The sequence below is a fragment of the Tamandua tetradactyla genome, chromosome 2, assembly GCF_023851605.1.
Source record: "Tamandua tetradactyla isolate mTamTet1 chromosome 2, mTamTet1.pri, whole genome shotgun sequence".
NCBI classification, from domain to species: domain Eukaryota; kingdom Metazoa; phylum Chordata; class Mammalia; order Pilosa; family Myrmecophagidae; genus Tamandua; species Tamandua tetradactyla.
In genome coordinates this window covers 80427048-80439642 of record NC_135328.1, presented here as the reverse complement: position 1 = coordinate 80439642, position 12595 = coordinate 80427048, and positions in this window count along the sequence as shown.

Sequence of the window (12595 nt, the reverse complement as noted above, 5' to 3'; positions counted from 1 at the left end):
AACTTTTCTCTATGGGTTCTAGCCTCCCACCAACTTGCCCAACACTGCCCTTTTTTTTTTTTAAATCAGTGTCTTCCACCTTCCCCAACAATTTATGGTTTTATTAGGCCAAATAGTCAGCTCCCTACAGCTCCTACTTTTTTTTTCTTTAAGAAAACAAACAATACACTTAGAACCACCAAAAATGGATATTTTAGTTAGCTTAACCATAGGCATATTTAAATAAAGTATCCATATAATCATTGTAAAGCCTATGTTTATGTAGTAAGTTTCATAAACCAATTTAAAATTAAGGCAACAAGGAAAAATCTACAAATTCAGATAGCAAAGTTCTTAAATTCTAAGTATTAAACACTAACTTAGATAGCATTTGATCAGCTGCCAAAACTATGAATATTCCTAAAATATCAAGTAGAAAGTTCTTATAAATATCTGCATTACTCTAGTGATGACCTATGCAACAAAATAGTTTTCTGATTTCAGGAAAATATGAAGATACAAATATTTTTACAATTAACATGTGGAAATCTTAACCACTTAAAATGGATATCTTAGCTTATCCATAGGCGTATTAAAAATTTATATCTAAGTAATCATCATAAAGCCTGTTTGTACAATATATTTCATAAACCAATTTAAAATTAAAGCAAGGAAGGAAAAAACATATAAATACAGATATCAGAGTTACTTGAATTCTAAATAGTAAACAGTATCTTAAATACCATTTGATTAACTATCAAAACTGTGTGCAGACATTTGCACACCAACGTTTTAGCAGCATTATTTACAATTGCCAAGAGATGGAAACAGCCCAAAGGCCCATCAAAAAATGAGTGGCTAAACAAGCTGTGGTATATACATACGGTGGAATATTATGCAGTTGTAAGACAGAATAAAGTCATGGAACACGTAGCAACATGGATGGACTTTGAGGACATTATGTTGAGTGACAATAGCCAGAAACAAAAGGACAGATACTGTATGGTCTCACTGATATGAACTGACATTAATGAGTGAACTTGGAGAATTTCAGTTAAGAACAGAGGTTATCAGGAGATAGAAAATAGGGTAGAGATTAGGTAATTGGAGCTGAAGGGATACAGATTGTGCAACAGGACTGATTGTAAAAATTCAGAAATGGATAGCACAGTACCACCTGTGTGTAGCACAATAATGTAAGTACACTGAATGAAGCTGAATGTGAGAATGAGAGAGGGGAGAGGGCTGGGGGCATATGAAACCAGAAGGAAAGAAAAACAATAAAGACTGAGATGGTATAATCTAGGAATGTCTAGAGTGCACAATGATTGTGACTAAATGTGCAAATTAAAAAATGTTTCTGCATAAAAAAAACTGTGCATTCTCAAAATACCAAGTAAAACGTTATTACAAATATCAACTTTGCTATAGTAGTGAGCTATGTTACTAAATATTTTCAAACTTTTGATTTCAGGAATTTATTTTATCCAGTATTGCTATAACTGCTTATAGTTTTTAAAAATGTTTTTTTCTTCTTCTTGTTATAAAATATAACATATATATATATATACACAAAGAAAAGAAAGAAAAAAAGCAACAATTTTTAAAGCACACCCCAACAAGCAGCTACAGAACACTTACCTGAGTCTGTCACGGACCACCTTGCCCTCCTCTCAGATTTTTCCTTTTAGCCGCTCCAAAACACTGGCGGCTTTATCAGAGTCAGAATAACAGAATTATACAGTATCTGTCCTTTTGTGTCTGACTTGTTTCACTCAGCATTCTGTCCTTAAGGTTCATCCACATTGTCATTTGTTTTGGGACATCATTTTGTCTAAATGCTGCATAATATTCCATAGTATGAGTATACCACATTTTGTTTGTCCACTCGTCTGTTGATGGGCACCTGGTTTTTTTCCATCTCTTGGCAATTATGAATAGTGCCACTGTGAGCACTGGTGTGCACATGTCTGTTCACATCACTACCCTCAACTCTTCTAGGTATATACTAAGTATTGGTGTTGCCAGGTCATAGGGCAACTCAATATTTAGTTTTCTGAGGAATCGCCAAACTGATTTCCACAGCAGCTGAACCATTTTACATTCCCACCAACAATGAATAAGTGTTCCAATTTATCTGCAACCTCTCCAACATTTGTAGTTTCCTATTTGTATACTAGCAGCCATTCTTATAGGTGTGAGGTAATATCTCATTGTTGTCTTAATTTGCATTTCCCTTATAGCCAAATTAGATGAACAGCTCTTCATGTCCTTTTTAGCCATCTGTATTTGCTTTTCAGAAAAGTGCCTATTCATTTCCTCTGCCCATTTTATAATTGGGTTGTTTGTTCTTTTGTTGGTGAGCTGTATAATTTCTTTATGTACACAGGATCTCAAGGCTTTATCCGATATGTGGTTTTCAAATGTTTTCTCCCAATTAGTTGGCTGTCTCTCCACCTTTTTAACAAAGTCCTTTGAGACACAGAAGCTCTTGATCTTAAGGAGTTTCCATTTGTCTATTTTTTCTTTCATAGCTTGTGCTTTAGGTATAAAGTTTAAGAAGCTACCTCCTATTACTAGATTTTGAAGATGTTTACCTACATTTTTTTCAAGAAGTCTTATGGTACTGGCTCTTAGGTATTTGATTTAGGTATTTGATCCATGTTTAATTAATTTTTGTATAGGATATAAGGAAGGGGTCCTCTTTCATTCTTTTGGCTATTGAAATCCAATTCTCCCATACCTGTTTATTGAAAAGACTATTCTGCCCCAATTCAGTGGATTTGGGGGTCTTATCAAAGATCAAATGTCCATAAATTTGGTGATCAATCTCTGTACTCTTGATTCTATTCCACTGGTCAGTCCTTCTGTCTTTGTGTCAGTCCCATACTGTTTTGACCACTGTGGCTTTATAGTAAGCTTTAAAGTCAGGAAGTGATAGACCTCCCAGGTCGCTCTTCTTTTTTTAGGATATCTTTAGACATTCAAGGTCTATTTTTCTTCCACATAAATTTGATAATCAGTTTTTCTAAGTCTTCAAAGTAGGTTGTTGGGATTTTTATTGGTATTGCATTGAATCTGTAGATCAGTTTGGGTAGAACTGACATCTTGATGATATTCAACCTTCCTATCAATGAGCATGGAATATCTTTCCATCTATTTAAGTAATTTTAAATTTCTTTTAGCAATTTTTTAATAATTTTCTGTGTATAAGTCCTTGACATACCTGGCTTATTCCTAGATACTTAATTCTTCTGGTTGCTATTCTGAAAGGAGTTTTTTCCTTAGTTGTCACCTCAGATAGGTCATTGCTTGTGTGTAGGAACATTACTGATTTTTGTACATTAGCTTGTATCCTGCCACTTTGCTGAATTTGTTTATTAGCACAAGTAGTTTTGCTGCAGATTTCTCAGGGTTTTGTAAGTATAGCATCATGTCATCTGCAAATAATGAAAGTTTTGCTTCTTCCTTTCCTATTTGGATACCTTTTATTTCTTTCTGGCTCCTACTTCTTAACTCTCTTGTCTGCACTACCTAGTTTTGCATATTCAAAACCTCATCTATGTGCCAGTCTGCTGCATTTTAGACTCTGTGTTCTGGATCTCATTCTTCCTGCCCCCAACCAGCTTCTGCAAAAAGAAGACAGCATTGAAGTCCTTTCCACACGAGAGTTACCAGATTTATCGAATAAAAAGAACTTCTTAATATATAAGTACATCCCAAATATTACATGGAACATAATTATACTAAAAATTTATTCGTGGTTTAAATGAGATTTCAATTTAACTGGGAGTCCTGTATTTTATCTGGCAATCCTACCTTCTCTCCACACACCCCCTTCCATGAATTAAGCCAGCTTCCTTCAAAGATACAACCATATGAATTCATTTGGGGTAAAAATATTTTTTCTTTTATTAAATTAATTTCTGAAATTTAACACCTAGAGAAGTGGAAAGATGGCAGAGGAAGGAACCCCAGGACTCAATTCTTCCACCGGAACAACTATTAAACAGGTAGAACTGTCTGAAACAACTGTTTTATAACTCTGGAGGCCAGAAGAACACTGTAGAGCATTCAGGGAAGAACAGGAGGAAGAGGCTGATAAATTACAGTAAAGAACAGTAAATTGCTCTTTCCCCACATAACTACCACCACCCAGCCCCACTCTTTACGCATGCCTCTGTGGGGACCACCCCTGGCTAGCTCGCAGGTGGCATAGGGAAATAATAACCCTCTTCCTTATGACCAGTAGTGGGCATGGCCAATCACTGATCAGGGTTTTTGAATAGTGACTTCAGAAGCTGCGGTTTCAGCTCTTAGTTTGGCCATTGTTTCATTGTGCCCCAGAAAAAGCAGCAGCAATCATTCCTTCAATCTGCCTTGCGCCAGGCTATGCCTCCTTAAGGCCTTGGGCCAGTTAGTTGAAGGGCTGCATTTGCCCCACAGGCCAAGAAAGCTCGATTGAGGGAGTCATGGAAGAAGTTCATGTTGCCTTTCCTGAGAGCCTCCCTGGGGCACTTTGGAACCAGTCTGCACCCCTTTTTTGGGTCCCTGGCCCTGTTTTGGCTAGGGAAAATGGACTTGGGAAAGTCCTGTCTGGCGTCACCCTCCTCCCGTAATTTGACCTCCATGCAAAAGCAGCTTGAGACAATGAATGGAGTGAAAGAAACTATAGAGACAGACAGTCTAGGGAAAGGATTGCCAGCTTCAAATACCCAAAATAAGGTGTGATGTCTGGGAAACAGAAGGGACAACCAAACTCCTGCAAACAGGAGAACTCCACAACAAGCAACAAACAAAAGTCTAGGACAAGATGCAGGCCAAGAAGGGCATGGAAAACTTGGCATACTACATTTGCCTTGATCAGACCTTCCGGAAAGGAAGACTGAGGCTCAAGAAAATCTCTTTCTTATTGACAGCTGATGACAAATTCAAGAACCAGACATCTCAGGAAATAAATTCAAGAGTTAACGATTTAAAATATTAAAATATACAGTGTGCAACAAAAGAGTATAAGACAAACAAATAGGAAATTAAGGCCCATCCCAAGGAAAAGGATAAAAATCTGGTCAGTGAAGACCAGAATGTGGACATACCAAGCAAAGACCTTCAAAAATTATTTTAAAAATGCTGGAAGAGATGAAGGAAAATACGAAAAAAGGACTAAAGGATATCAGGAAAATAATGAATGAGCAATATGAGAATCTTGGTAAAGAGATAGAAAATTTTAAAGGGAACCAAACAGAAATACTGGAGTTAAAGACCATTGTTTCAGTTTGCTAAAGCTGCCAGACTGCAATATATCAGAAATGGATTATTTTTTTACAAGCGCGATTTATTAGGTTACAAATTTACAGTTCTAAGGCCATGAAAATGTCCGAATTGAGGTATCAACAAGATGATACCTGGACTCTGAAGAAAAGCTGCTGGCATCTGGGACACCCCTGTCAGCTGGTAAGGCACACAGCTGGCATCTGTTCATCCTTGCTCCTGATTTGTAGCTTTCAGCTTCTGATTCCAAGGTCTCTATTAGTTTCTATGGGACAAGCTCTGGGTTTCATCTCCTAGCTAAGCATTTACTGTGGCATTTCTTCTCCAAGCATCTGTGTTCTGATTTCCAAAATGTCTCCCTCTTAAAGGACTTGAGTAAGTGGACTAAGACCCACCTTCAATGGGCAGGGTCACATCTCCATGGAAATAACCTAAGCAAAGGGCCCCTGCCCCCAACAATAGGTCTTCCCCACAAGATTGGATGTAAAGACTATTGTTTTTCTGGGATACATAACAGTTTCAAGCCAGCACAACCACATAACTGAAATGAAAAATTCCCAGTGGGGTTTCAAGAATAGATTGGAGCTGATGGAGAGTGAATCAGGGAATTCAAAGATAAGACACTCGAAATGAGTCAGGCTGAGGAGCAGAGAGAAAAAGCAGTATTTAAAGTGAAAGTAGCCTCAGACAGCTCTGGAACATCGTCAAGTATACCTATATACACATTATGGGAATCCCAGTAGGAAAAGAAAGAGAAAAGAAACAGAAAAGAATCTTCAAAAAGTTATGACAGAACCTTCCAAACTTAGTAAAAGACATCAATATGTACATCCAAGAAGCCTAGAGAATATCAAGTAGGATAAAAATGAAGAAAACTAAACCCTGTTATATATTGATTACACTATTTAATGCAAGGACGAGAAGGACATTCTGAAAGGGGCAAGAGAAAGCAACATGTTATATACCAGGTAGTCCCAATTACATTGAATCCCAATTTCATCAGAAATCATGGAGGTAAAAAGGTAGTGGGTTGTCCAATTGGTTCCTAGGCCAGATAAGCCCTGAAGCCCAGAGTTAGCAGAATTTCCAAGAGCATCAGCCAGCTGCATATCCCTACCCCATAATGTCAACATTCCTTTTTGACGTGAAAAAGCCATAATGTCCACGCCCAAATATTCCTAAAGATTGGAAGAGGGCTCAGAGGAGAAGAAGAAGTTGTAAAGAGAAGATAGGATTTAACAAATGAGTGTGACAACTGAGTCATTATATTGATATTTCTCTTCAGTCTCCAGTGTCTTAGAGCATCTAGAAGGATGTAACTGAAACTATGGAACCGTAACCCAAACCATACTATTAAATTTGTTCTATAACTGCTTGTTAAAATGTACTTTGAAAGGTATCACTTTTTTGTATATATGCTATATTTCCCAATAAAAAATATTATAAATAAATAAATGTAGGGTAAGAAAAAGCAATGGGTTGAAATACTTAAAGTGCTGAAAGAAAACCACTGCCAACAAAGAATTTTCTATTGGGTGACACTTTCTCTGAAAAATGAAGGAGAGATTAAGAAATTCCCCAAAAATAAAAGCTGGAAGAGTCTATCACACAAGACCTGCCTTACATGCAATGCTAAAAGGAGTTCTGCGGACTGAAAGGAAAGGCCACTAGGCAGTAGTTTGAAACACTGTAAAGAAATAAAGAACTGCAGTAAATGGAACTATTTTGGGTAATTATAATTCCCAGTATCACTGTAGTGTATTGTTTGGTAAGTAACCTCACTTCTGACTCTCTTTAGCAGCTAAAATGCAAATGCAAAAAAGTAATGATAAATGTATGGTTTTGCAAATACAATGTACAAAGATACGAGTGGTAACAAGAACAAACAAACAAACAAAAGATGGGAGGACTATATGTGTATACTCATATAGTTAAGTTGGTATCAAACCAAATATAGTTGCTATATATTTAGGATGTTAAATTTTAATTCCATATTAACCACAAAGGAAACAGATGAAAAATATCCAGATAGAAAAGAGAAGTCATTCAGTATGGTACAACTCAAAAAATAAAATAAATATAAAATATGCATTAATGGAAGTGAAGGACAAAAATGTATAAGACATGCAAAGGCTAAATAGCAAAATGGCAGAAGTCCTGCATTCTCAGTAGTGTCTTTAAATGTAAATGGATTAAACTCTCCAGTCACAAATTAGAGACTGGCAAAATGTATAAAAAATCATGACCCAACAATATGCTGTGTGCAACTCATGTTAAATTGAAAGACACAAGTTGAAACTAAAGGATGAAAAAATTTATACCATGCAAGTAGTAACCAAAAGAGGGATAGGGTAGCTATACTAATATGACATAAAATAGACTGTACATAAAAAAAAAACAGTTACATGGGACAAAAATGGTCATTATATACTGATAAAGTGGCCAATTCAACAGGAAGATATAAAAATTATGAATATATATATACCTAACAGCAAAGCCCCAAAATATATGAAGCCAATACTGACAAATTTGAATGGAGAAGATCAATAAAGAAATACAGGATTTGGTTGTGACTCTAAACCAACTAGACCTAAGAGACATACACAACCACAACAGAATACACATTCTTCTACCATGTAGACCATATCTTAGGTCACAAAACAAGTCTCAATAAATAAAATAATATTGAAAGCATACAATGTATTTTCTCCAACCCACAACAGAAATCAATAACCCAGGAAGAAATGGAAAATTAAAAAACATGTGGAAATTTTAAAACATACTCTTGAACAACCAATGGGTTAAAGAAGAAATCACAAGCGAAATTAGGATGTATTGGTGAATGCAAATGAAAACACAACATACCAATATTATGAGATGCAGTGAAAGTAGTGCTAAAAGGGAAATTTTAGCTCTAATTCTCACATTAAAAAAGAATAAAGACTTCAAATCAAAGACCTAACATCAAAGTTGGAAGAGCTAGAAATAGAAGTGTGAACTAAATCCAAAGGGAGGAGAAGGAAACAAATAATGAAGTTTAGAGTGGAGATAAAGGAAATAGAAAAACAAAAACAACAACAGAAAGAATCAACAAAACCAAAGGATTACCTTTGAAAAGATCAATAAAATCAACAAATCTTTAGATTGACAGTAGAAAAAAGAGAGATGATACAAATAGCAAAAATCAGAACTGAAAAAAGAGTCATTAATACCAACCTCACTGAAATAAAAAGGACTATAAGAAGATACTGTGAACAACTGCATACCAATAAATTAAATAATCTAGATGAAATGGACAAATTCACAGAAACACATAAACTACCTAGATGGGTTCATGAAGAGATAGAATATCTCACCAAGCCAATTAATAGTGCAGATTGAATCAGTAAGAAAATCTTCCCAAAAAAGAAAAACCAAGGACCAGATGGCTTCACAGGGGACTTCTACCAAGCATTCCAGGAAGACTTAACTACAACCCCATGCAAACTCTTCCAAAAATTGAAGAGGGAACACTCCCTAATTCATGCTACAAGGCCAATATCATACATACCCCTATCTATAAATCAAAAGACTATATTTAGTCTTCCAATCAGTGAACACAGTGTGCCTTTCCATTTATTTAGGTCTTCCATGATTTCTTTTAACAATTTCTTGTACTTTCTGTGTATAGGTCTTTTGTTTTCTCAGTTAATTTACTCCTAACTATTTGGTTATTTTAGTTGCTATTGTAAGTGGAATTTTTTTCTTGATTTACTCCTCGAACTGTTCAAAACTAGTGTAATGAAACACTACTGATTTTGGGGTGTTGACCTTGTCCCTGCCACTTTGCTGTACTCATTTATTCACTTTTGAAGCTCTGCTGTAGATTTTTTGGGATTTTCAATATATAGTATCATGTCATCTGCAAACAGTGAGAGGTTTCCTTCTTCCTTTCCAAGTTGGATGCATTTTATTTCTTTTTCTTGTCTAATTGCTCTGGCTAGAACTTCCAGAACAATGTTGAATAACAATGGTGACAGTGGGCATCCTTGTCTTGTTCCTAACATTAGAGAGAAGGATTTCAGTCTTTCCCCATTGAGGATGATGTTAGCTGTGGGTCTTTCATATATTCCCTTTATCATGTTGAAGTTCCCTTCTATTCCTGTCCTTTGAAATGTTTTCATCAAGAAAGGATGTTGAATTTTGTCAAATGCCATTTCTGCATCAATTGAGATGATCATGTGGTTTTCCCAACTTTGATTTGTTGATACAGTGTATTATATTAATTGATTTTTTTAATGCTAAACCAGCCTTGCATACCTGGGATAAATCCCACCTAGTCATGGTGTATAATTCTTTTAATGTGCTGTTGGAGTTTATTTGCAAGTATTTTGTTGAGGATTTTTGCATCTATATTCATTAAAGAGATTGGTCTGTATTTTCTTTTTTTGTAGTATCTTTGGGTTTGGTATTAGGGTGATGTTGGTTTCACAGAATGAGTTAGGTAGCCTTCCCTCAAGAGTTTGAGCAGGATTGGCACTAATTCTTTCTTGAATGCTTGGTAAAATTCACATGAAGCTATCTAGTCTTTGACATTTCTTTTTTTGCAGCTTATTTTTTTTAAATTAAAAAAAAATGACAAGAAAGAAACACAAACATTCTTAACATATGATCATTCCGTTCTACATATATAATCAGTAATTCACAATATCATCATATATTTACATATTCATCATCATGATCATTTCTTAGAACATTTGCATCAATCATTTCTTAGAACATTTGCATCAATCATTTCTTAGAACATTTACATCATGTGATATCCTTTGACAATTATTGCTTTTTGTATATATGTTTATTTTTCACAAAAAAGAAAAATATATATTTCTTCTAGCTCCAGTGTTTTGGAGCAGTTAGAAGGGAAAATCTGAAATGGTAGAATGGTAACCCATAACAAACTCTGACATCTGTTCCGTAACTACTTGTTGAAGTGTACTTTGAAAATCATTGCTCTTTCTTTCTTTTCTTTGTAAATAGGTTATAGTTAACAATAAAAATATTTTTAAAAATGTTCCAACTAAGGCATCCAGGGAAGGATCACTTGACTCAAGGAAGGCCAATGTCAGTCACATGGGAAGGCACCTGGCTGGCATCTGCTGATCCTTGTTCCTAGTCCCATTTCTTCTAGCTTTTGATGCCAGCAGTTTCCTCTCTAAGCATCTGTAGGCCTCCACTTAGCTCCTCTGGGACACAATTCAGGGTTCTTGCTTGCTTAGTATCTCATGGGAAGGCACATGTCAACCATCTACTGGGTTCTGAATCTCCAACTATCCATGCCTAGGCATCTCCTCTTTCTGTCAGCACTCCAAATATCTCCAAATGTCTGCATCTCTGTTGTCTCTGAAGCAACTTTTCTCCAAGCACCTACATCTGAGGTTTCCCTTCATAAAGGACTCTAGTAAACTAATCAAGATCGATTGGTGGAGTCATATCTCCATCTAATCTAAAGGTCACACTCAAAACTAAATATGTCACATCTCCACGGAAGCAATCCAATAAAAAAGCCAAACCCATAATTGGGTGTGTCACATCTCCATGGAAACAATCCAGTCAAAGTTTCCACCCTACAATATTGTTTCAGGATGAAAGGGTATGGCTTTTCTGGGGTACACAAAACTTTCAAACCAGCACAAATATAGAGGGAAAAATCCTAAACAAAAATCTCAGACCTAATCCAACACCATATTAAAAGAATTCTACATCATGATCAGGTGGAATTTATCCCTGGTATGCAAGATAGGTTCAACATAAGAAAGTTAACTAAATTAATACATTACATTGACACAAGAAATAAAACACACATGATCATCACAATTGATGCAGAAAAAGCATTCGAAAAATTCCATCTTCTTGATTAAAAACACACAGAACATTAGGAATAGAAAGAAATGTCTTCCAAATGATAAAGGGCATGTATGAAAACTCACAGCTTACAATCTAGTTACTGGTAAAAGATTGAAAGCTTTACCTCTAAGATCATAACAAGATAAGATTGCCCACCATTACTTACCATCATTATTCAACAATGTTGAATTGCCAGAGCAAGTAGGCAAGAAAAGGAAATAATAGACTTCCAAGTTGGAAAGGAAGAATTAAGACTTTTTCAGATAATATGATCTTATGTGCAGAAAACCCTGAAAAATCCTCAACAAAGCTACTAGAGTTAATAAATTAATTCAGCAAAGTGGTGGGGTACAACAGCAACACTCAAAAATCAGTAGTGTTTCTACATACAAGCAATGAACAATTGGAAGAAAAAAATCGTTCTCAATAGCAACTAAAAGAATAAAAAATCTAGGGCTATATTTAACCAAGCACATAGAGGACTTGTACATAGAAAACTACAAAATATTGCCAAAAGAAATAAAAGAGGACGTACATAAATGGAAGTACATTCCATGTTTATGGATTGGAAGACTAAATGTTGTAAAGAGGTCAGTCCTACCCAATACAATTTATAGATTGAATACAATCACTATCAAATTGCGACAACCTTCTTTGCAAAAATGGAAGCACCAATCATCAAATTTGTGTGGAAGGTAAGGGCCCCCAATTAGCACTATCCATAGTAAGAATGAAATTGGAGGACTCACAGTAATCAAAATAGCATGATACTGGCACAATGACAGACATATAGAACAATGGAACAGAACTGAGAGCTCAGAAAACAACCCTCACATATATGGCCTACTGATGTTTGACAAGGGGCAAAGACCACTCCATTGGGAAGGAATAGTTTCTTTAGCAAATGGTTCTGGGAAAACTGGCTTTCCATTTGCAAAAAAAAAGGAGAACCCCTTCCTTACACCTTATACAGAAATCAAATCAAAATGAACCAAAAATTTAAATATAAGACCCAGAAGAATCAAACACCTAGAAGAAAATGTAAGTAAGCATCTTCAAGACCTTGTGTTGGGCAATAATTTCTTAGACTATACACCCAAAGCACAAGCAACAAAAGAAAAAATAAATTTAAGGGACTTCATCAAAATTAAAATCTTTTGGGCCTTAAAGGACTTTATCATGAAAATAAAATAACAACTTAAATAATGGGAGAAAATATTTGGAAGCCACATACATGATAAAGGTAAAATATCCATAATATGTAAAGAAATTCTTCAACTTAACAACAAAAAGAAGAATGACCCAATTAAAAAATAGGCAAAATTCTTGAATAAACATTTATCTAAAGAAGATACATGAATTGCCAGAAAGCGCATGAGGGAATGCTCACTATTAGCCAAGAGGGAAATGCAAATCAAAACCACAATGAGTGGGGTGCAAGGATAATTCAGTGGTAGAATTC